The sequence below is a fragment of the Carcharodon carcharias genome, chromosome 21 (genome assembly GCF_017639515.1).
Source record: "Carcharodon carcharias isolate sCarCar2 chromosome 21, sCarCar2.pri, whole genome shotgun sequence".
NCBI classification, from domain to species: domain Eukaryota; kingdom Metazoa; phylum Chordata; class Chondrichthyes; order Lamniformes; family Lamnidae; genus Carcharodon; species Carcharodon carcharias.
In genome coordinates, this window is record NC_054487.1 from 55,937,487 (window position 1) to 55,961,266 (window position 23,780).

Genomic DNA, 23,780 nt, shown 5'->3' on the forward strand with positions numbered 1-23,780 from the left:
AGAGGGTAGTGAGACTCCCTAGTTAAGAGTCTTACAAAGCATAATATAGGAAAATGTCAGGTTGTCCAATTTGGCAGGAAGAATAGATAAGCAGACGACTATTTCAATAGATAGATTGTGGAATGCTGCAGAACAGAGAGATTTGGGTGTCCCTGTACATGAATTACAAAAAGTTAGTATACAAGTATAGCAAGTAATTAGGAAGGCAAATGAAATGTTGGCCTTTATTGCAAGGGGATGAAGTATAAAAGTAGGGAAGTGTTGTTACAATTGTACCACAACATTGGTGAGACCGTATCTAAAGTACTGTGTACAGTTCTGGTCTCCTTACTTAAGATGGGATATACTTGCATTGGAAGCAGCTCAGAAAAGGTTCACTAGATTGGTTCCTGGGATGAAGGGGTTGCCTTATAAGGAAAGGCTGAACAGGTTTGGGCCTATACTTATTGGAATTTAGGAAAATGAGACATGACCTTATTGAAACATGTAAGATTGTGAGGGGGCTTGGACAGGGCAGATTCTGATAGGATGTTTCCTCTTATGGAGGAACCTCAAACTAGGGGGCACAGTTTAAAGTAAAGGGTCTCCCATTTAAGACAGAGATGAGAAATTTCTTCTCTCAGAGGGTTGTTAGTGTTTGACATTCTCTTCCACAGAGAACAGTGGAGGCTGGGTCATCGAATATATTCAAGGCAGAGTTACTTAGATTTTTGATCGACAAGGGAGTAATTGGTTATGGGGTCAGCCAAGAAAGTGGAGTTAAAGTCACAATCAGGTCAGCCATGATTTTACTGAATGGCGGACTAGGTTTAATCCGTCCAATAGCATACTCCTGCCCTTATTTCTTATGAACAGTCAATATTCACCAAAACAATTTCAAAGTTTCTCCTTCAGACTTGCGTGGTCCCTTATGAATGAGTGGCAGTACTAAGGTAAAAGAATAATTTGCAATGGCCTCTCTTCCTGCACACATTCCATTAACTCTAGTGTCCCCCAAGGAGCTATCCTTTCGCCCTTCCTATTTCACATCTAAATGCTGCCCCTCGGCAATATTATGCAAAGCCACAGTGTTGGTTTTCATATGCACACTGATGACACCCAGCTCTACGTCACCACCACCTCCCTCAACTCCTCCACCATTGTTATTAGACAGCTTACTCGGCATCTAGTACTGTACGAGCAGAAATTTCCTCCCATTAAGTATTGTGAAGACTGAAATCATTGCTTTCAGCCCCCATTCCAAACTCTGTTCTCTAACTGCTGACTCCATTGCTCTCCATAGCAACAGTCTAAGATTACACCAGTCTGTTTGCAACTTTAATGTCACATTTGACCTGAGTTGAGCTTCCGACCTCATTCGTACCTTCACAAAAACCACTTACACTCAACTTCATCCCTGACTCAGCTCATTTACTGCTAAAACCCTCATTCCAACCTTCAATACCTCTAAACTTGACTATTCCAACACACTTGGCTGGTCTTCCACATCCTACGCTCCATAAACTTGATGTGATTCAAAACTCTGCTACCTGTGACTTAACTTGCAGCATGTCCCGTTCCCTCTATCAGCCCTGTGCTCACGGTCCACAATGGCAATGTCTTGATTTTAAAATTCTCCTTCTTAACCCTCCATGGCCTTGCCCCTCCAACCCCATAATCCTCCAAGATATCTGCGTTCTGGCCTCTTGTGCATTCCCAATTTTAATTGCTCCACCACTGGTGGCCATGCCTTCAGTTCTCTAGGCCCAAGCTCTGGAATTCCCTCCCTGCTTCTCTAGCTCACTTTCCTCCTTTAAAACACACCTCTTTGACCAAGCTTTTGGTCATTTGACTTATGAGTTGCTCAGTGGCATACTTTGTTTTATAATGTTCCCTGAAGCGCCTTGGGACATTTCATTATGTTAAAGGCACTATATAAATATAAGTTGTTGTTGTAAATTAATACAAATTAGGATTAAATATTTTCACTTCGAGGAAATAAGTCTGTTACTACATTGATCAAAACACTGGATTTTATTTGTCAAATCTAAATAAATTAGTTTTACTTTGTACCATATTTTTAAAGAAATTTATTGTGAATGTAACATACACTCTCACTCGCTTTTCCAGAACCACTTTATCCAATTCAGTGTCACAGGGAGTCAGAGCCTATCCCAACAGGCAATGGGCACTTGGCAAGGCACACCTAGGACAGGACACGCACACTCACCATAGCCAATCCACCTAACCAGCACATCTTTGGACAGTAGGAGTAAACCAGATCACCCAGCAGAAACCCACACAGACGTAGGGAGAACTTGCAAACTGCAAGCAGACAGACACCCGAAGTCAGGATCAAACCCAGGAGCCTGGAGCTGTGAGGCAGCAGTGCTAACCACTGCGCCAGCATGCTGCCCTTGTAACCTATGCTGCCATATCTGAAATATGATTTCATATAATCTTCACTGGTTTTGAGTTTGTCTCCACTATGCAGTTTAACACAATGTCAAAAGATGATTTAGCATCAAGAATTGAATTGATATTTATCACATTAACTTTTATTTTAAATGAACCATATGAATTGCATGCTTTATTAATCATTAGTTCCATTCCCAATATCAGTGACTAAATACTATGAAACTACACTTTTTTCTAAAAATAATTAAAACACTGTTAAGTATCTTCAGCCCTGCTTATGTATACTAGAAAGCTAAAAATGACTCATCAAAAGCATTGCCAAATTAATTTGATCATTACATTTTTAACCTTTTTTTTACTGCCTCAACCTATTTAATCAGGTTTTTTTCCTTCAGTAAATTTTAACCTGCACCCGGTCAAAGTGGAAATATCCTAACTGCAGCTCCTGCAAAAGGCAGAGCTCTCACTTTTTATAGCTCAATATGTCTTCATAAGTGAAACAGAATCCACAGATAAAGTCACTGGTAAATGTGCTACCTCCTGGCACTAATTGGATTTCTGTCAGAGTTATCAGCTCTACAACATAGCATTGACTCATGCTCACTGATGCATCGGGGAATGCAGCATGTACAACTCAATAATAAGACTCAACGGGTTTAATAAAGAACTGAATGCAGATCTTAGGATATTTCAGTCTAAAGTCCAGTTGCAAAGGAGAAGCAACATGCCTTTTCTTTCCCTTTCAACAGCACTTGAATTCCAGAAAAGGATGAGAAAGAAATGACACAGCACTTTCGAGTAAAAGGACTTCCTATGTGAAGTGTCAATGCACAACCATATCAAGAAGCAGCTGCGTTGCTTGCTTAAATCTATGGTATGATGCACGAACCACATTTTGATCTCACTGACCCCCTCTTGTCATCACCACTTCCTCTGAAAACAGGAGCTGAAAGCTCATGTATGCACAGATCCCCTTTTTCCCTGCGTTAAGCTTATCTTAGGTTACACCAACTTCCTCTCATCCATATTTTAGATTGTGCACACAAAATGGTCATTCTTCTGTTTTCATTTCAATATGAGCCAAACAAGTGGCTGGAAACTGTAATGTGGAGATTTATAAAGAGTATATATACATTTTAGGCTTTAAACAATTAAGTTTAGCTTTAAGTAGTGGAAGTTCTCCAGTATAAATCTCTACCTAATATATTCAAAGTCTTGCATTTTGCATCTAGTGTACATCCTCTATACCTGACACCTAGCTTATATGACGCTTTCCTATCACCTGGCACTCCAAGGCTGGAGGGGGAGGATATTGAGTGTAGTGACACGCAATGATTCAACCAGCTGCTCTATCCAGAATCATATTAAGCTTGAGTGTTGCTGCAGCTGCTCCCAAGCAGCCAAGTGGTGGGTACTGAACCACATACCTGACTTGAGCCTTGTGGATGCTGAAGATGATTTGAGTGGTGAGGAGCTGAGCCATTCATTGCAGTTTAACCAGACTATTGTCTGCTGTTGTAGCCACATTGACAACAAGGCTTGTCTAGTTAAGCTGCTGTTTAATGATGACTCTTCACATAGGGTGGTGCTTTTAAAATTCAGGAAGAGACGTCATTGTCTGCCACTTCAATGTTATCTGCGATTTGGCAGCTCAGGCCTAACGGTGTAATTGTCCCAGATTTGCACCAAGTGCCGTAGCGGGTTGGGAAAATGACGTTTAACCCACCGGTCGCAATGGTGGCTTGTCCCACCGTATCCCTAAACCCGCCACATTAGATATGCAATCATGGGAAACACGCCGTTTCCATGGTGGGCGGGCTCTCATTCAGCCAACGCGAAATCACCTCACCGCTTTTTCACGCTGGGCACCATATGTAAAGTGCAGCCGCGCGTGCACCTCTCAATGCTTCCAGCCCAGCACTGCCACATGGAAGACAGGATGGCCCCAAAAGGCAAAAAGACAGCAGACACCGGTTTAGTGAAGCAACCCTCAAGCACCTTTTGGATGCCGTGGAGGCATCTCTGTGTGTTCTCAGCACTTTTAAGGTGAGGCTGGTCCCCATCTCTTCAGCATCTGTGAACAGTGATGCTGTGCTCCTGAAGGGGTCAGGTGCTGAAGGCGGACAAAGGATCAGGTGCTTCAAAAGTTTCATGGCTGTGCCTCCATGATATGACCCTAATCACAGAGCACAAGTGAACTGCCCATACAGGAATCAGGCATTCTCAGAGGCTATGTAAAGATATATGGAGAGTCCTCACTGCATGTTGTCATCATCCTCCTGCAATCGACCCACTATTAGGGCCTCCACTGTATCTCCATGACAGGAGCATTTTCACAGAAGGTATGTGCACTCCCATAAGCCAGACTGGAGTCAAACATTCATAGATGCAATGTGAAAAGATTATGGTGTCTCCTCACTGCATGTCATCATCATCCTCCACAAATCTAGCAGCTATGAGGGCCTCTCAAGCAAGCCTACCTCATCTGGCCAGTGCGATGGCTTCATTGCCATCATCATCACTTTCGAGGACCTCATCACCCTCGTTCACCATTGACATCCTCCTCTTCAGAGGAGACCTCCAGCTCCTGCATCTCCTCCTCAGCCAGTTCCTCTCCCCGTTGCAGCGCCAGGTTGTAAAGGGTGCAGTAGATGACAACGATGCGTGATACCCTCTGTGAACTATATTACAGGGCTCCACCAGACCGGTCCAGGCACCGGAACCTCATTTTCAGCATCCCGATGGTTTGCTCCACCAAGTTGCGAGTTGCAGCATGAGCCTCATTATACCTTCTCGCTGCTGCAGTCTGAGGCCACCATATAGGTGTCATCAGCCATGTCCTCTGTGGGCAGCCCTTGTCCCTTAGGAGCCAACCTTGCAGCCTCTGTGGGCCCTGGAAGATTTCAGGGATTTGTGCCCGACTGAGAATGTAAAAGTCGTGGACACACCCTAGAAACCACGCGCAGACCTGCAGGATGTGTTTGTGGTGGTCACACACCAGCTGCACATTCAGCAAGTGGAAGCCCTTGCGGTTGACATAGTTGACCACGTGTTACGATGAGTGCCACGTGAGTGCCGTCGATGGCACGCTCCACCTGTGGGAAGCCAGAGATCTGGGCAAATCCAATCGCTCTTGCATCCTGGCTGTCTTGGTCCTGGGTGAAATGCACCAAGTTGTGTGCCCTTGGAAAGATGGCATTTCTGACCTCATGGATGCATTTGTGGGTAGAGCTCTTGCCCCCACCCCCAAGTCTCCTCAACCGCAGGGCAGTCTTTGCCTCCCCCCCCCCAACCCTCCCACCTTCCCTCGACCTTGAAGTCCAATAGGCGAACCTCGCGAGTACTGCGCAACATTACTGTGCACTCATTTCCGAGCTCCACTCAAAATGCAGACTGCCAAGTGCACGCCTTATATATGCTGTTGTGAAAAACATCGGTGTGCAATCACACCAACATGGGCGGACGATCCAGTGGTTGGTGGGTTGTTGGGGGGGGAGGGGGGGGTGTGGTGTCGGTGTATGATTCCGGCGGGCTGGCCTTATAATGATATGCAGATGTATTACAATGAGATTCCCGATGTCCAATGGCAGGAAATGCAGTCCGCCATCGACAGGCTGAGCGGATGATCGCAACCTAGTTTCACAACATCGTGAAACCGATTTCTGGCCTTCTCACTATATTGTCCGCTCATGCCATCGAACACACCCGATGCCAGAGGCCACCGAACATTCCACCCTAAATGTTGTCCAGGTCCAGCGATGGGCTGAGATGATCTGTTTTATTTTCAGAGAGGTCCTGACTTTGTGAAGAACCTACTCCTGGCTTTTGAAGCACCTGAAGATGAATGAGCTGAGGAAATTGCAGTGATATCCTAGGCTGTGATGATTGGCCCGTGAAATGGAAATGGCTTTTGTTTCTTGAATGCCTTCATTACTTTCTTTATTTAAATATCTTGGACTTTCCCAAATTCCCTAAAAAGGGGAAAGAGGTAGAGAATTGGATTGACACCTTTGCCCAGGAAGAACATATAAAATGTATTCAAGTTCTCAAGATGCAACAGTATCAGTCAGTTGTCTGGACAAATGGCACGTTTTTCTCTCGCTTTAGCAACACTTTTTAAGATTTGTTCATGAGATGTATGCATCACTGGCTAAGCCAGCATTTATTGCCCATCCCTAATTACCCTTGAGAAGGTAATGGTGAGCTGCCATCCTGCATCTGTTCAGTTATTTCTCCAAAGCTTGAAGAAGTTAGAAGAGAAAATTAAACAGCATTATTCATAGAAAGTATATGCTGAATGGATTTTTTGTGTGTAGCTGACCCCAGGTTTGTGTAAGCCATCCACCGCACTCCCTTTTTACATTCCAAATATAGCCTAATGTGTCAGAGTGGGTGTAGCCTGGGGAATCATAAAATCATAGAATAGTTACAGTACAGAAGGAGGCCATTCAGCCCATCATATTTGTGCTAATTCTCTGCAAGAGCAATGCTCCAAGTGGCACTCCCCCCAGCTTTCCTCATAACTCTGCAAATTTTTCCTCTTCAGATAATGATCTAAGCACCTTTTGAAAGCCACAACTGAATCTGCCTCCACTACACTCTCAGGCCATGAATTGCAGATCCTTATGACTCACTGTGTAAAGAAGTTTCTCCTAATTTTGTCATTGCTACTTTTGCCAATCACCTTAAATTGGTGCCCTCTGGTTCCCTTCAACCAAATGGGAACAGTTTCTGCCTATCAAATCTGTCCAAACTGGACTACTCCCTGGCTAGAAATGTCCTCAGATCAGTCTGGCATTCCGAGCAGTATGTGGGCATCTGTCAAAAGATCACAGAGCTGAAAGCTTAACTCTGTTTTCTCTCTCCATAGACTTTGCCTGACCTGCTGTGTATTTCCCACATTCTCTGTTTTATTTATTTCAGATTTTCACCATCCGTTGGATTTTGCTTTTGTGTTATTGTAGCACGTTGGTATGCTATGTGAGAAGTAATATATCAGCTTTCGAGACTATAGTTTCAGGACTGGGACTTGCTTGGACACTCATAGGCCTAGCATCATTTTGAGATTTATTAAGGAGATTAATGACCTATTCCAGTCCATTGGTACTGGCAATCCCACATTCAGTTTTCCATCACATAACCTGCCCCTTTTTCTAGAGGGTCACAAATACATGACTATACTGGTGCAAGCCAAATAGTAACATTTAAATTGGAGAACCTTCCAGGATCCTAAACACTCTTGCAATAAGTGCATCCAGGCGCTCACACCAAGATGTCAGCCTGATTGGCACACATATGTGTGAGAAATCTGCTAATTCAACACCTTTTTTTAAACTTTGGATTTGAATTCCAGTTTAATGGTTCTTACAAGGCAGCAAATGGGCGGCACTGGGTCAGCTGTCCATTTACACTTCTGATTGGAAAGCTTCAAAGATGCATTTTTTCGGAAAGATGGGCATGGATTTGGGAAGCACAAAATGATCAAGGACTTCAGAAATGAAGGGAAGGTGGGAGAAGACATGATAGCTTGCAAAGACAGAAGGAGTCAAGGGTGGGCTCTTTAACACTGGCTAATGACAACAGATTAGAAATGAAGAGAAACAACCATTTTTAGTATTGCCTCGCGTGAGGGTCAGAAAGAGAAGTTGGTTGGTCAGCAGTTTAGTGGGAGAAGCAGGATGTGCACCTCATCGAAGATGAAGTCAAATGGGAAAGAGAAAAATGAAGGAAATATATGAATTCAGGGCTGGGCAGGGGAAAACCTTGGGGAAAGCTTGGCTTGGTGGGTGAAGGGAAGGGTGTGGCAGAGCCAGCTGAACAGATTGTCTCATTCTTAGCGGCAAAGAAGTCCATGAGCTTCACATGCATACTGTTGGACAAGAGGGGAGGGAGTTTAAGGGGATGGTTGGTATTGGAGAAAAAAAATAGCCAGTAGTCACCTTTACATTCTTAGTTAATCATGGAGTAGCGAGCAGTTTTGAAGGAGGTAAACAAGGACGGCAGTGCATGATGTAGTGCAGCCATATCTACTGATGACCAGTTAAACCAGTTGCATGGTTTATTCATTCACGTCTGCACCATTGAAGTTAAGGGAGCAGGTCGAATTTTAATGGTCGGCTAAGCTTCTTTGAGGGAAACAGGAAGGGGAGGGAAACAGGTTGACAGAATAAGGCCTAGTACCACCTGCTTGCATGGAGTCAGTGAGAATGTGGGAAATGTAGTTGAAAGGTTAATGGTGAATTTAGTGACGGATCAAGAGGAATGTGGAAATACAGGGGTTCAGTGGATAGTTTCAAGGGGAAGAGATAGGGATAATGACTGGAGTGAGTAGGAATAATGCTAAAGAGAGGGGATAATAAGAAAGCAGTTTTTTTCTGATAGCTGGGTGGTGAAGTATAGAAATGGGTTCTCATGTTTATCATTTTTAAGCTTTTATTTACAAAGACACATGTGCATCTTCAAACACAACAGCCACAGCTTCAGTCTGGTCCTACATATAGGAGCATAAGTACATCCCCAGTTAATGCCCACCACCTGAATACAATTAAATACTCAATTAGTGCAAAGTACCAAGAAGAGAAGGTACTGATAAAATGTAGATGTATGAGGGGCAATGGAGTTTAAGTGATATGGAAAGGGGTAGGAATAGAATAGCTGAGGATCAAGTATTTCTCATAAGCCCCACTATAAAACGTAATGCCTTTCACACCATCCCACACAACTCACCACTTCCCATCAAGAAGGAAAGACAAGGGAAAAATCAGGAAGAAAAATAGAAAATGACACTTATGGAAGACGCACAGAGACAAACAGCAACACAAATACAACAGATACCATCAAGAAAGCCTCCAACTTAGAGTGTCCAATGCCATGAGAGATCCATGAGTAGATGGTAATGAAAGTTCAAGTTATAATCTTTCAGTTACGATAGATGGCTGGGTAGATATTGGATCTGATTGCACCTGTTTTATAGCCATAAAATGAATGTAACTTAAGGGCAATTTCAGGGACCAATTTCTCACATCCTCAAGATGACTGCAGAACGTCTGACCCAATATCATGTTGAACGACCTTTCAGTCGTACGAGGTGGCTACCCAAAACGGGAATTAGAAATCTTACATATGTAAATAAGGAGCCTAATTAATACGTGGTTTAGACCCTCTCTACTAAGCTCGACATCACAGAAACATCAAAGATGGGCCTACTTCTTATGCAGTCACTGAACAGCAAAAGGTAAGTTTAAAAAGGAAATCATTTCTGTGGAATCAGGAGGAGTAGGAGTTCTTACCCCAACTCCACACTATCCCATTCTGCACTTGCCCCTTCCCAGGATTTGCCTTCTGGCCACTGTTTGTGATGCAAGTGGTTTAACATTAATTTCTTTAAAGGGACTGACTGTTTGTGGAGGTGTCACAAGCACCAGAACCTCACCCGATTAATGTTATTGAGGTTGAAATGCATCACAACCTTTGTGCTCGAGTCTGTTGCCATCAAGTTTATACCCATCATTCTCTAACTTACAGTCCAATCCAATTTCTTCATACCATCCTGCAAATGTTTCCTAAGTTCTATTTTTAAAACCATAATTGTTCATTGCTATGAACTAATTCTTCACGGTTTATGTATTCTAAATACTCTCACTGTCCTTTGAATTTTTACTCATTATAGAACAGTACTTGAAACTCAGTGATAAGATTTAATAATATTCAATGGGAGTTCTGTAGACTTCATTTTCAATGGTTTGCATTTACATAATAGCCCATTGGCTGGAGATACCACTGCTACTGTTTTTAGTTCAATACTGTACTTTAATGCTGCTGCAACCTCCTTCTTAGTTGACCTTCAGTGTAACCCTTTCAAAAATCTAATTTACTCAACATCCTAAGAAAGATAATGTTTCCCTTTTAGCAAGTTCTATTAATTTTAATCCAATTTTATAATTGGGAAATTGCCTGCAAAAAATTTTGCCCTTGCATTGAAAGCTGTGCTGTTGCACACCAATTTTATGTATGTTATATTTGTATATTGCACCTGCCAAGAACATGCTTTTGCTGGCATTTGTTAACCTAATGTAATTCTATTGTTAGTTACTTTTATTAAAAGTGACATGAGTCTTTAAGGAAGATGGTGAAATAACAATCTGGATCACCCCTTGGTAGTCACCCTAAGTATTTGCTCCTAGCTGTAGAAGCTTCCATTTGAGCTTTTATAAAAATAACTCAAGGACAACAACTTACATTTATTTAGCACCTTTAATACAATGCAATGTTCCAAGATACTTCACTGGAGCATTGTACACCAAAACTTAATGCCAAAACGCATCAGGTAATACCAGGGCACATCACCAAAAGCTTGGTTAAAGAGCTAGGTTTTTTTTAAAGGAAGAAAGCAAGGAAGATAGGCCTTGGCAGCCAAAGGTGCAGCCACCAATGGTGAAGTGGTTAAAATCAGGGATGTTCAAGAAGCCAGAATTAGAGGAGTCCAGTTATCTCGCAGGGTTGAGTGGCTGAAGGAGATTACACAGATAGGGACAGGTGAGGCCATGGAAGGATTGGAAGATAAAGATGAAATTTTTAAACCAAGATGCTGCTTAACTGGTAGCAAATGTAAGCCAGCAAGCACAGGGATGATGGTGAATGGGACTTGGTGTGAATAAAGACATGGGCAGCAGAATCTTGGATGACTCAAGTTTACGGAAGGTAGGCTGTGGGAGGCCAACCTGGGATGCATTGAAATAGTCAAGTTGAGAGGTAACAAAAGCAGGAGTGAGGATTTCAGCAGCAGATGAGATGAGGCAGAGACTCTGTTGAGGAATCTATCTGTAATCAAGTTCATTTTGTCCATTATTTCAATTAAGAATTACTTTTTATCAGATTTGAAGTGTATTCAAGTGAATTTTCCTGATTAAGACACTTCCAGCCTAACGAGGAATGAGGCATTGCTGGAGCTGGTTCTAAGGAAACAGGTGGGTCATATAAATCAAGTATCAGTAAGGGAATGTTTAAGGAACAGTGATCATAAGGTATGGATTAGCTATGGATAAGGATAATGAGCAATTTAGAGTCAAAAATACTTAATTGAAGAAGGACTAATTTCAATGGGATGAGAAGAGATCTGGTCCAGGTAAATTAAACCAAAGTTTGGCTCCAGGCTTGAGGGACTTCAGTTACAAGGATAAGGAGCTGGACTTGTCTTCCTTAAAGAAAGGAAAGTTAAGAGTAGATTTGATGGAGGTGTTCAAAATCATAAAGGGTCAAGACAGATTAGGTAGAGAGGAACTATTCCTATTGGTGGAACAGTCAAGAATCAGGGGACACCGATTTAACATGATCGGCAATTGTGAAATGAGAAAAAACCTTTCTAAACAGTGAGTGGTCAAGGTCTGAAATACACTGCCTGAGAGTGTGGGAAGGCAGATTCAATCATGGCTTTCAGAAGAAAATTGGATAAGAACCTGAAGGGAAAAAAGTTGCCACGGCAATGGGAAAAAGGCGGGAAAAACTGAGTTGCTCTTGGTGAGACCCGACATGGAGATGATATTCTTTCTGTGTAATAACCATTTTCGGACTCCATAGTGAAATGTTAACCTGTTTCTCTACACAAATGCTGCCTGACCTGCTGAGTATTTCCAGCATTTTCTGCTTTAATTCAGATGTCCAACATACATAGTATATTGCTTTTGTATTTCCATTAGGAGTTTACAATTTACAAGCTGGAAATTCTTAATGGAAATAGTTCGTAAAGCTAGGTATTTCCTTTCATAAGTCTGACAAGGAAACACATTTATTCACACCATACATTTGCCATCTGTCTATCAATAGTTAAATGTCACAAAAGAATAATTTTCAGAATTTCTGATGGAATAAAATATCAAGTACAGTCAAGTTAGCATACTGTAAACCCAAGGATATATTTCCCAAACATAGTTATGGGCCAACATGTTATTTTCAACTACTCGAGTATACAATAAACATGCAAGTCAAAGAAAAAATCTATTCATTTATTAAGTGTCCACTTTCTCACATTCAAGTATTCCAACATTTTCAATTAATTGCTCCCATTGTAAATTCACAAGAAATACTTTGCTGTTTCTGTTAGTATGGTAAGAATTTCATCCAGAAATACAAACCTGTGTGAGGCCTCCAATGGCTTGAGTGATAATGTGATCCATATTCTGTCTCATCTATTGCATTACGTTTGGTATCTTAATTATACTACTGTGCTGGAGAGAAAGCTCCCAGGAGGATTGCGTGGCACAATAAACAAGAAATTCTGGTGGACCATAAGATATGATTCCTGCACTTGAATGATGAAGTCTGAGACACCAGATTGGACCTTGGGCTTCATTTCCCTATAGCTGGCGAGGTACTTGTTACTCTCCACAAAGCAAAGTTTATTTGAAGATTGGACATCGCAGTGGCCCTCAGGCAAATATAGGAGCTTGGGTGGGGGCAGGGGTCGGGTTGGGAGTGGGGGTGTGGGGCCAGTTGAGCAACTGTGTCAGAAGGCTAATGTAAATGAGGCCAAGGCCTCAAACTTGCAGTCACTTCTTCACTTTGAGTGTGGCAACTGGTCGGTAACCCAAAATTCAGAAGCATGGGCATATTTTTTGTATTGACAAAAGTTCTGACTTCATAATGATAAAATGAGACATAAATAATTCAGGGGCCACCGTTTGGTGGGAGGGTATTTTTGAGATCTGTGTTTTAGACATCCATGTTTCTGCTGTTACAAAGAATTCTAGCAGACTGGGAATACTTCCAATCTAAATTATGCTGGTTGCTCACAATCCATGTTGTTATTTGAACAGAATGAAGTTTAAAGTATGAAACAGAAGTTTATCCAATGTGCTTAAGTTGACTCTTTTGAAACTGTTGAGAACAGTTGTTTGGTTTGTGCTACTCAAAGCTGTAGGTTAAAGTAAGCCGTCCTGATTTTGAATTCCTACTTACTGTTACTTCATAATAGCTGTTGCTTGGAGGTTACAGAAATCCATTACTTGTGCTAATTTAGCATGGATTGTAATTAGAAAGGGAACTGCTTCATAAGACTTCATTCTGTAAATATGAACAACCTGAAGACTAAAGCTCATCATTTCTGAAGGATTTTTAATCCTTTGCTTTGCCCTTTAGCAAATGTCAGGAAAGGCAGGATATTTAGTAACAGTTAGAAATTTAATGGTCAATTTAGACTACAGCTGTAGCATCAATGTGAAGTGCTTTCTGGACTCAAACTTACTGCCAGAATCAAGTCAACCCACTCTGTAAATACACTGTAAAAGTAAACCACTGTGTAAGTACCGTGCCGAAACTATAAACTTAATTTAAAGGCATTCTTCCTAGTAGTTTAAAGTTCATTTGATAAATGTTGTAGTTAAAAAGCGAAAGATTAAAAATTGTCAAATGTGATACTGACTGGGTAACTCAAATGTTTCAGTTGTGTCTTAGTTATGATAATCATCAGGAGTTGGGGACATTTGCTGTATTCACTGCCGACTGAGACTGATTATATCATGTCTCAAATGTAATTTTTTTTAAAAATCAGTTATTTGTGCAAAATGAGAATCAAGAATTAGGAAATATGCCCTTGAATTACATGTACAGGATGTCACTAAAATGAAAGAACAGTGCATATTCGTTTTCACCTTGAATGTAATAGAACAAACAAGTCACTTCAGAGGTGCTTTATGAAACAAATATGACACCAAGCTAGACAGGAGATATTAGGTGAGATGTACAAAAGCTTGTTCAAAAAAGTAGGTTTTAAGGAACGCCTTAAAGGAGAATAGGGAGGAAATTCCAGATCTTAGGGTGCATGCAGTTGAAGACATGTACGTCACCAATGGTGGAGAGATGAAAATCAGGCATGCTTAAAAGGCCAGAATTATGTGAGGGTTGTGGGGCCGGAGTAGATTACAGACATGGGGTTGGGGGTGGTGAGGCCAAGGAGGGATTGGAAAATAAGGAAGAGAATTTTAAAATCAAGACATTGCTTAACCAGGAGCCCCTGTAGGTCAGTGAGCATAGGGATGAGAGGTAAATGCATCTTGCTGTGAGTTTAGACATAGGCAGCAGAGTTTTGGATAACGTCAAGCTTATGGAGGGTAGGATGTGGAAGGTCAGCCAGGAGTGCATTGGAATAGTCGAGTCTAGAGGTAACAAAAGCATGAATTAATGTTTCAGCAGCAGATGAGCTGAGACAGGGATGATGTTACGGAGGCGGACTTAGTGATGGCACTGATATGAGGTCGGAAGCTCATCACAGAGAAAGTTATGATGTCAGGGTTGAGAACAATCCAGTTTAGTTGCAGGAAGATGGATAGAGTTGGTAACTAGGGAATGGAGTTTGGAGCGGGGACCCAAAAAAATGGCTTAGTTCTTCCCAATTTTTAATTAGACAATATTTCTGCCCATACAGTACTGCAAGAGCAGGAAGAGAAGCCATTGCAAGTGATTCTCTGGCTATGATTAGGTAGGTAAGAACCAGGCAATGTGGTTCCATCCAGCTGGACCACAGTGGAGAGGTGTTAGGGAGGATTATGTGGTCAACCGTGTCAAAAGTTGCAGACAGATGAGGAAGGATAAGAACGGATAGTTTACCTCTGTCATAGTTACATAAAATGTCATTTGTGATTTTGATAAGAGCCATTTTGGCCTTGGGGCAGGGGCAGAGACCTGATTGGAGATATTCAAACATAGAGTTTCAGGAAAGATGGGTGTAACTTTGGCAAGTAACAAGTTCAAACTCTTTGGAGTAGAAAGAGCAGTTGGAGAAGGGATAGTAGTTTGCAAGCACATTGGGTCAAGGGGTGTTTTTTTGAGGAGAGGGTGTGATGGCAGATTTAAAGGAGATTGGGGCAACATCTCAACAATAAAAGGAAACACCATCTTTGAAAGCAGTAACATTAGGGTTGATATTAAACCCTTCACATGATGGCATAAAGAGTTGTGAGTGGGGGAGGGGTTTAAAATGAAAAACTACTTGTCAATCAAACCAGATGCTACATAGGAAGTGAAAGAAAAAAATGAAACTGAGGCAAGACCTCCATGTGACTGCAATTTCCAGGCTTCCCCCTGAAGACTGGCTTCTCTGCTATCTCCCCACCATTTGTGGATGTGTGGGGGGCCATTATCCTCTGTTAAGCAAAGCACTTGAATAAACTTTCATGAATTCATTTTTATAAGCCATTTTTAAAAGCAAAGAAAATAATAGGAGAAAAATTCAGATGTGAGGGTTACATCTTTGCCATGATTCCAATGGGGATAAGGAAGCTCCAGTTTACGATGAACCTCGGATTAATTGGGTTTCTTTCCCTTCCCTTTCCCCACTAAATTGTTCTTGCAGGATGTGGGCGAGGCACCAAAGGCATACTCCACATTATATTGCGGGCCAATTTGGAGGCATATGTGGAGTATTCCCAGACTACGCCCTATGAATTCCACACAGATTTTTTAAAAATTCATTTATGAGATGTGGGCATCGCTGGCTAGGCCAGCATTTATTGCTCATCCCTAATTGCCATTAAAAAGGTGGTGGTTAGCTACCTTCTTGAACCGCTGCAGTCCCTGTGGTGTAGGTACACCCACAGTGCTGTTAGGGAGTGAGTTCCAGGATTTTGACCCAGTGACAATGAAGGAACGATGATTATATTTCCAAGTCAGGATGGTGAGTGGCTTGGAGGGGAACTTCCATGTGATGGTGTTCCCAACTATCTGCTGCCCTTGTCCTTCTAGATGGTAGTGGTCGTAGGTTTGGAAGGTGCTGCCTAAGGAGCCTTGGTGAGTTTCTGCAGTGCATCTTATAGTTGGTACACACTGCTAACACTGTTCGTCAGTGGTGGAGGGAGTGAATGTTTGTGGAAGGGGTGCCAGTCAAGCTGGCTGCCTTGTCCTGGACAGTGTCAAGCTTCTTGAGTGTTGTTGGAGCTGCACTCATCCAGGCAAGTGGAGAGTATTCCATCACACTCCTGACATGTGCCTTGTAGACATGCAGACTATGGGGAGTCAGGGGGTGAGTTACTTGCCGCAGGATTCCTAGTCTCTGACCTGCTTTTGTAGTCACATTATTTATATAGCTAGCCCAGTTCAGTTTCTGATCAATGGTAACCCCCAGGATGTTGATAATGGAGGATTCAGCAATGTAATTCCATGAATGTCAAGGGGCGATGGTTGGATTCTCTCTTGTTGGAAATTGTGTGTGTCTGTGTGTGTGTGTGTGTGTCTGTGTGTGTGTGTCTGTGTGTGCGTATTGCCCAATAAACAAATTGGGACTGAAGTCTGCTGAGAATGTCCTGGCAGCTTATAGAACAGTAATCAATTCAAGAAGAATAAGTAATGTTGAAGAGATGACCGGAATGACTTGCTAGAAGATTTAAAAACAATTCTCCTTTCATTCCATTTCAGGTTTCTGATGTCTCTTTTCGGAGAGACATCATGGTTTTCTGACTTCATCCTCCTCCTCATGTGTGTCTCTTTATAATTATAGGTGTGGACTCCTATTCTGAGTAGTCTATACATTTAAGTTTCTGGTCAATGGTAACCCACAGGATGTTGATGGTGCAGGGTTCAGCGATGGTAATGCCATTGAATGTCAACAGGAGGTGGTTAGATTCTCTCTTGTTGGAGATGGCCATTGCCTTGCACTTATCTGGCGTGAATGCTACTTGTCACTTAATCAGCCTAAGTCCAGATGTTGTCCAGGTCTTGGTGTATGTGATTATGAAGTGTTTGATTGCTGGAGCTATTAAAAATGGGTCTGAACACTGGGCAATCCTCAGCTAACAGCCCCCTTTCTGAACTAATGATGGGGGAAAGCTTTTTGATGAAGCAGCTGAAGATAGTTGGGCCTAAGATATTACCCTGAGGAACTGCTGCAACGTTGCCCTGGGGCTGATGTGATTTGTCTGCCATCACCACAATCATCTTCCCTGATGCCCATTGACTTCAGTTATTAGAGAGAGGCCAATTATAGCAACTGAAATAAGTAAATCTGGTTTTAACCGTTTCTCTGTAAGTTCACATGCTTTGAAATAAAGTAGTTTAACAACTCATACCATGCATCACCTCACCAATTGTTGGAAAAACATAAGTGCTGAAGACACAAATATACCCTCAAAATCATAAAGGAATACTCTAATTATGGGATACTCCATCGAACAAGTGGATAAAAGTTATTTTGAGTTAACAGAAGTAAATCACTAAGACTAGTCCCACTGAAGCAGAGAAGGTATTTATGGCAGAACTAAATTTGTAACACTAGCACAAAGAGGAACTCTTCACCCAAATGTATTCATCAATAGCAGAATGTTTATCGCCATTTTACAGTGATCCTCTGATGCAAGATTTTTTTAAAAAATCAAATACACCGTGCCTTCTCTATTTCCAAAACATTGGATGCCCTTGTATATTCAGCATGAGAGCGTGTGTGTGTTAGACATTCTGCTTTGTTCCACGGTTGAAAAGATAAACATTTTGTGCTGGGTGTTAGCTGACAGTCAATGTATCTGGAGTACTTAGATCATAAGAACTGCCATAAAAAAGACAGAGCCAGAATCAGAGGTCCAAGTAGGTCAAGTCTACTCTTTGACTATAAAAAGATTTTCTTCATGGCATTTACACACAAAGGCAGGAATGTGGAGGCTTAAATAACAAGGTCAAGAGATACTTCATGGTCTACAATAAATGAGAGCATCCAAATTAATCTTACTTTCTCAATGCCTTGGAAAGATAATATGTCTTCATATATTTTGTAAAAGTACTGAGAGTACGGAACCAAGCTAAAGTCCAATTATAAATATTAAACAAGAGAGCCATTTAGTAAGGAACATCCCAACATGTTTTCACAGAATCACAAAATTGTTATAGCACAGAAAGAGAATTTCAGAAAAGCTGTTCCCATTAATTTATGGTACAAGGACGAGGGACACAGGTTTAAAGTTTTGTCTGAAAGATGCAGAGGGGAAATAGAGTAAGATCTTTTTTATACAGTGAGTAGTAATGATATGGAACTTGCTGACTACAAGGGTGAAGGAAGTGGAGACGATAAACAATTTCAAAAGGAAATTGGATGGGCACTTGAGGAACATAAACTTGCAGGACCATGGGCATGGAACAGGGTAATGGGATTGATTGGATTGCTCTATAGCAAGCCAACATGGACTCAATGGGCTGAATAGCTTCCTTCTGTACTGACTATGGCTCTAGATGAGCCACCAGAAAATTAGTCTGAGTACATATTGCAAAGAAGCAAGCCAGCAAAATAAGCACAGACAGACGATGATCATCATTGTACTGAGATAAAGAAATTACTCCAGCACCTAAACACCTGAATGCTTAGTCTTAGATTTCCAATCTCTGACCACCTATGTGGGCAATGTAACCAGCCAAATAACTGATTACTTTGAAAATCAAGTCAATCTTTCATTGTTCACAATTTCATTAGATATTAATAGTCATTTTTTCAATCAACAATAAAAATCCTAAAGAACTCACTTGTAATTTTAATACTTTAGAAATAGACAACAACTTGAACCAAGATGAACTACTTCAGAGTATTTCTCACCAATTATAATTACAGGATCGGAATTTGTAAATAAGATTACAGTTTAAAAGGCCAGTTTATATGATTTCTAGCCAGACTTACTAATTGAGGAATGCCTTTATTCCTTAATTAAAATGACCAATTATGCAATATAACTAAGTTTTATGTGGAATTCAGTCAATGCATGGCAGTCATAATTTGCAATGTTAGTTGTAAAATTAGATCAAGTGTGACCTAGTACAACTTTGTACTAATCAATATAAATGTAATAGGTGATTAATTGCACAATAGGTCAGCTTTTCACAGTAATAGATACTTAACTACAAACAGCCTTAATGAGGATACTCACTATTTAATTGTCTTAATTACCCCTTGATCCAGCTAACAAAGTGTAAGTCAAAGATGAGACAGAAGCTGATTAACTCACACATAATGGGGAGGGAGGGAAAAGTTCTCTCTTCCAATCTGAGCCATGAGCTTAAAGCTGCACTATACGGGAGCATTTATTTAGTCTAATATTTTCACAATATAACTTAAACAATCAACTTCTGATTCTCTTTTAATTACTGAGAAGGAAATGTTGCTAAAATTAGTTTCGATTAGAGCAACATGCTATGTAAAATGAGTAGGAAGTACATACTCTATGATAAAATCAAAAAAACTGCGGATGCTGGAAATCCAAAACAAAAACAGAATTACCTGGAAAAACTCAGCAGTCTGGCAGCATCGGTGAAGAAGAAAAGAGTTGACGTTTCGAGTCCTCATGACCCTTCAAGAGAACTGAATCAGGGTCATGAGGACTCGAAACGTCAACTCTTTTCTTCTCCGCCGATGCTGCCAGACCTGCTGAGTTTTTCCAGGTAATTCTGTTTTTGTTAAGTACATAATCTAGTTTGGTAAAAAGCTATCATTCCAGCTACTCTCACAGGGACACCAGCTCCCTTAAGACAAATAGGGTAAAGATTAGATAACTGTTGAGAAATATTATTCTGTGCGTTATAATGTTGGGGTGGGGTGCAAAGCCCCAAAGAACATAGGCATATCAATCTTTCCTCATTAAACCCCAGGAAATGGATACTGATATTCATCACTAGATCACCAGGACTGTCTAAGAGAATGCATACCATAGCAGGCAAATGCACATTCATACTGCAGGAGCCTACATTCCATTACAGCATTGGCTACAAGATACTAAAAATGCTCTGACCAGAAACCAGAACTTATTTCACTCAATTCCTACCTGAAATCACAGACAAGTGCAACAGTATTGGTACAAAGGCCCATAGTTCTCTAATCCCTGAACATCCGTGATCATTCTTGGTACAATCTTGGCCACGGAAGCACTTAAGGCACAAGAAAATACTGAGTAAGGTCCTCTGTTGACACTGAAAGAGGAAGAGACAGTACCCCAATCTACATGTTTACAGTACTATTGAAAATTGTGGTGCTTTGCTTCTTATATTGCTGAAATCATTTGTTTGACCCTTGTGCAATCAGCAATGATTATGTCATTGTGCTGAATATTATGACTGGGGGAGGGAAACACTAAGGAGATAAAAAAATGTGCATAGGAGACTTTTTTGAATGGTAATTGCTTTAAAACGACGTTGAATTTACTTTATGACAAAAGTTGTCAAGTCATGGAGCTTAAACATGTTAGTTCCAACTCAATCATTTTACTCTTGAAGCTGAGTAGTTTGAGCAATGCTAATGAACAATTTTTCAGATATTTTCATTTGAACAGTTTAACACAATATAAAAAGTATTACAAAATAATTGTATTGAAAGTTAGCAGCTTGGGAGTGGCTTCTCGCACATTTAGGAACTCAACTAAGTAACGCTTCTCCATTTAATTTCACTTCTGAAAGAAAAAACACTGCTCCGCTCACTCACTCAATCTTCCAGAACCACTTCATCCAATTCAGGGTCGTGGGGAGTCGGAGCCTATCCCGACAGGCAATGGGAGTTAGGGAGGGTACACCCACAACGGGATGCCAGTCCATCACAGAACACTGCTCCAAGTAAATGCAATTACTATTAAGCTAGAAGCTACATATATCATTGTGCCCCAGCCCAACACTAGATTTAATCTATACTCCTATAACACACAGAATAATATTTCTCAACAGTTCTCTAATCTTTATCCTATTTGTCTTAAGAAAGCTGGTGGCCCTGTGAGAGTAACTGGAACAACAGATTTTTGCCAAACTAGAATAGGTACTTCCTGCTCATTTTTATGCACATATCCCTGCGAGGACCTGTCCTCTGCAAGCAAAAGGAACATCTCCAGGCATTGCACCTTTTCTGAATTCAACAAAAGCAAGGGGACAACTAGTTCCCTGATGATTTTCCATGGCAATGCCTCAACTAGAGTCAACTTGCCAACTAATCAGCATCCTTTTCTCATGATGCATAAAATGTTGTTCCCTTTAAAATTTGGCATTCCTGCATCTGTCCTGATAAATGCAAATCAAAAAGCTCTGGCCGCAAGTCTTTTTCTCAGCAATACTATTAAAATTGTTACAATTAATAAGATGTGCTATGCAGAGGTCTGTAGTTCATAGCATCTGAAGATTTTTTGTGTCTTCCACCACCAGAAGATCATTCTCAGTGCACTTAAGCACATTAGCACTGAAGATGATCTTCCACTGATTGAGGGCACAAGAAATCTTCAGATGTTGTAAAGTACAGACCTCTGCATATGTCTATCCAAGTAAATACTAACAAGCCTCTACTGATAGGTGTGGAATGAAAGGATGTTTTGGAAATCACTAATAAATGCAACTAATTCAACGTGACACCATTCTTTCATCACAGCAGGCAACAACTCAGACAGAAAGAATTAATGCAGATTAAATCAATAATGGTCCAATACACCATTACTGGAGATGTGCTGACCTCTTGAAGGTCTATTCGCTGGAATGGTATTATGGAAAAAATAAACTTTGTTTAAATCAGTGGATAAGATAATTAATCCGGTATTTCAAATTCTGCCTCAGTATAGCTTTAACCCCTTAGCAGCCAGTATTGGAATTTAAGTTTATGCTATTCCAAGGAGCAGTTCATAGATTCATAGAAACTTTAGTGTCTATTTCATACACCACACCACTGAATACACTTCAGAATCATTTTATTGGCTTCAAGCTACTCCATAACATTGGGTCAGGGAGCTGGTGTAAAGCAAAGTTTGTACTTCTGTGTCCCTGTCATCAGACTGATAAGATGTTTTGGTAATCGATTGCTTTTTTCATTGTGTCCAATTTGCATCAAATGCATGCATGTCAAAATCACCATCATACTCTTCATTTATGAAACTAAATCATCTCTGCTCTCAAAACAAGCCCTCTTTTATACTAACAAGAAAATTCCATTTGGCCCTATAAACCAAATTACCAAATCTCTGTGTTAGTGCTTGGGAAGGATAGGGCATGTGATGATGCATCCTTAGAAGGAATGTCCTCCTAAGTCTCTTCTTGAGGAAGATCTTGCTGCTGAGAAGGACCTAGAGAAAGAGAAAAGAGGCAAAAGTTAAGACAGCACTTAAAAGCAGAAATTTAGTAGGTGACGGTCTTCAGAAAATACTTTAAAGTTGTGAAGCTTGCTGAATATTTGCTGGGGTGCATGATAGATTACAAATAGTATTTCGATATCATGCTCAGGTAAGCCCCCAGCTTTGCATTCACCTCACTTTGCCTGCATCATTAATATCAGGGCTTCCTGCATCATGAGGTGGAATGAGAATGAGGAGGTGATGAATGTAAAGCCAAGTTTATGGGATCCAAATTGAGGAAGGAGCATCAGGACCAAGAGTAGTTGTAGCTGCGCAAGTACTAGGATGTGGGAAAAGAATGCTTTTGTGGGTGAAGAGGGCAAAAGAAGAGGTTTGGAAGGTGTCAGGAATGAAAGAGAGGTATTCCAGTTTGCCCTTCTGATTGGATGCTGAAGAACGTGATGGAGAGGAGGGAATTGTTGAGAGAGGTGAGAAAGAGGAGTGAAAGGAATGTGAGCGAATTTTTTCATGATAAATGGAGAGACAAAGACCTTTACTCACCCCTGCTGTACTTGTAAAGTCATTTAACCTCTTTGTATAGTGAAACCAGGTCCGGCAGGTGATGCTGTTGGCACCTCTGGCCATGTTTGCTGGATAGTGGCTCTGAAAATGCAGCTGTGGATGTTTGATAACATTATGTCCCACCTTTCCCTCACCTCCCCCTTCAGAATCTCCAGGAAGGCAGTGGCACCTGCCATACTCATTAATCCTGCCATCTATTTTTCAGATCAGATGTTAAACCAAGACCCTATCTGCCCTCTTAGGTGTTTGCATTCCAAAGAGGAACAGGAGAGTTATATCCCTGGTGTCCTGGCCAATACTTACCCCTCAATCAACATCACAAAAGCAGACTATTTGTGTCATGATCATATTAATGTTTGTTCAAGCTTGCTGAGCACAAATTTGCTCTCATGTTTACTACATTATAATGGTGACTACATTTCAAAAGGTACATCATTGGCTGTAAGGCACTTTGGGATGTCTTGTGATCATAAAAGACACTATATAAATGCAAGTCTTTTCTTGTTGGAATCAAGTAGGGAATCCCATCTCACTTTAAGAGTTCCATTCACATTTAATTAGGCCTAGGGAAACCCACCTAAATTTTCATGGACAAAACGGGGAAGCTGCCTGTCCCTATCTCTATTAAATCAATTATACTAAAATGTAAATCAGGATATAAAAACACTCGGGCCTCACGCTAACATTATCCTGGGCGTTTCCTGTTCACCCCATCCCTGCCCAACTGATTCACGCGCCAAGATAAAATCAGGGTTTAATTTTTAAATTTAG

General features: G+C 41.1%; 1 protein-coding gene across 1 annotated transcript in view; it reads right to left on the reverse strand.

Annotated features, from left to right (window-relative positions):
- LOC121293346 (transcription factor EC-like) overlaps positions 1-20,364 on the reverse strand; it is a 109,253-nt gene extending 88,889 nt beyond the window's left edge. The window contains exon 1 of the mRNA XM_041216315.1: positions 20,178-20,364. The gene's annotated coding sequence lies outside the window, so the exon portion shown is untranslated. The remainder of the gene's footprint in view (positions 1-20,177) is intronic.
- Positions 20,365-23,780: the final 3,416 nt, after the last annotated feature.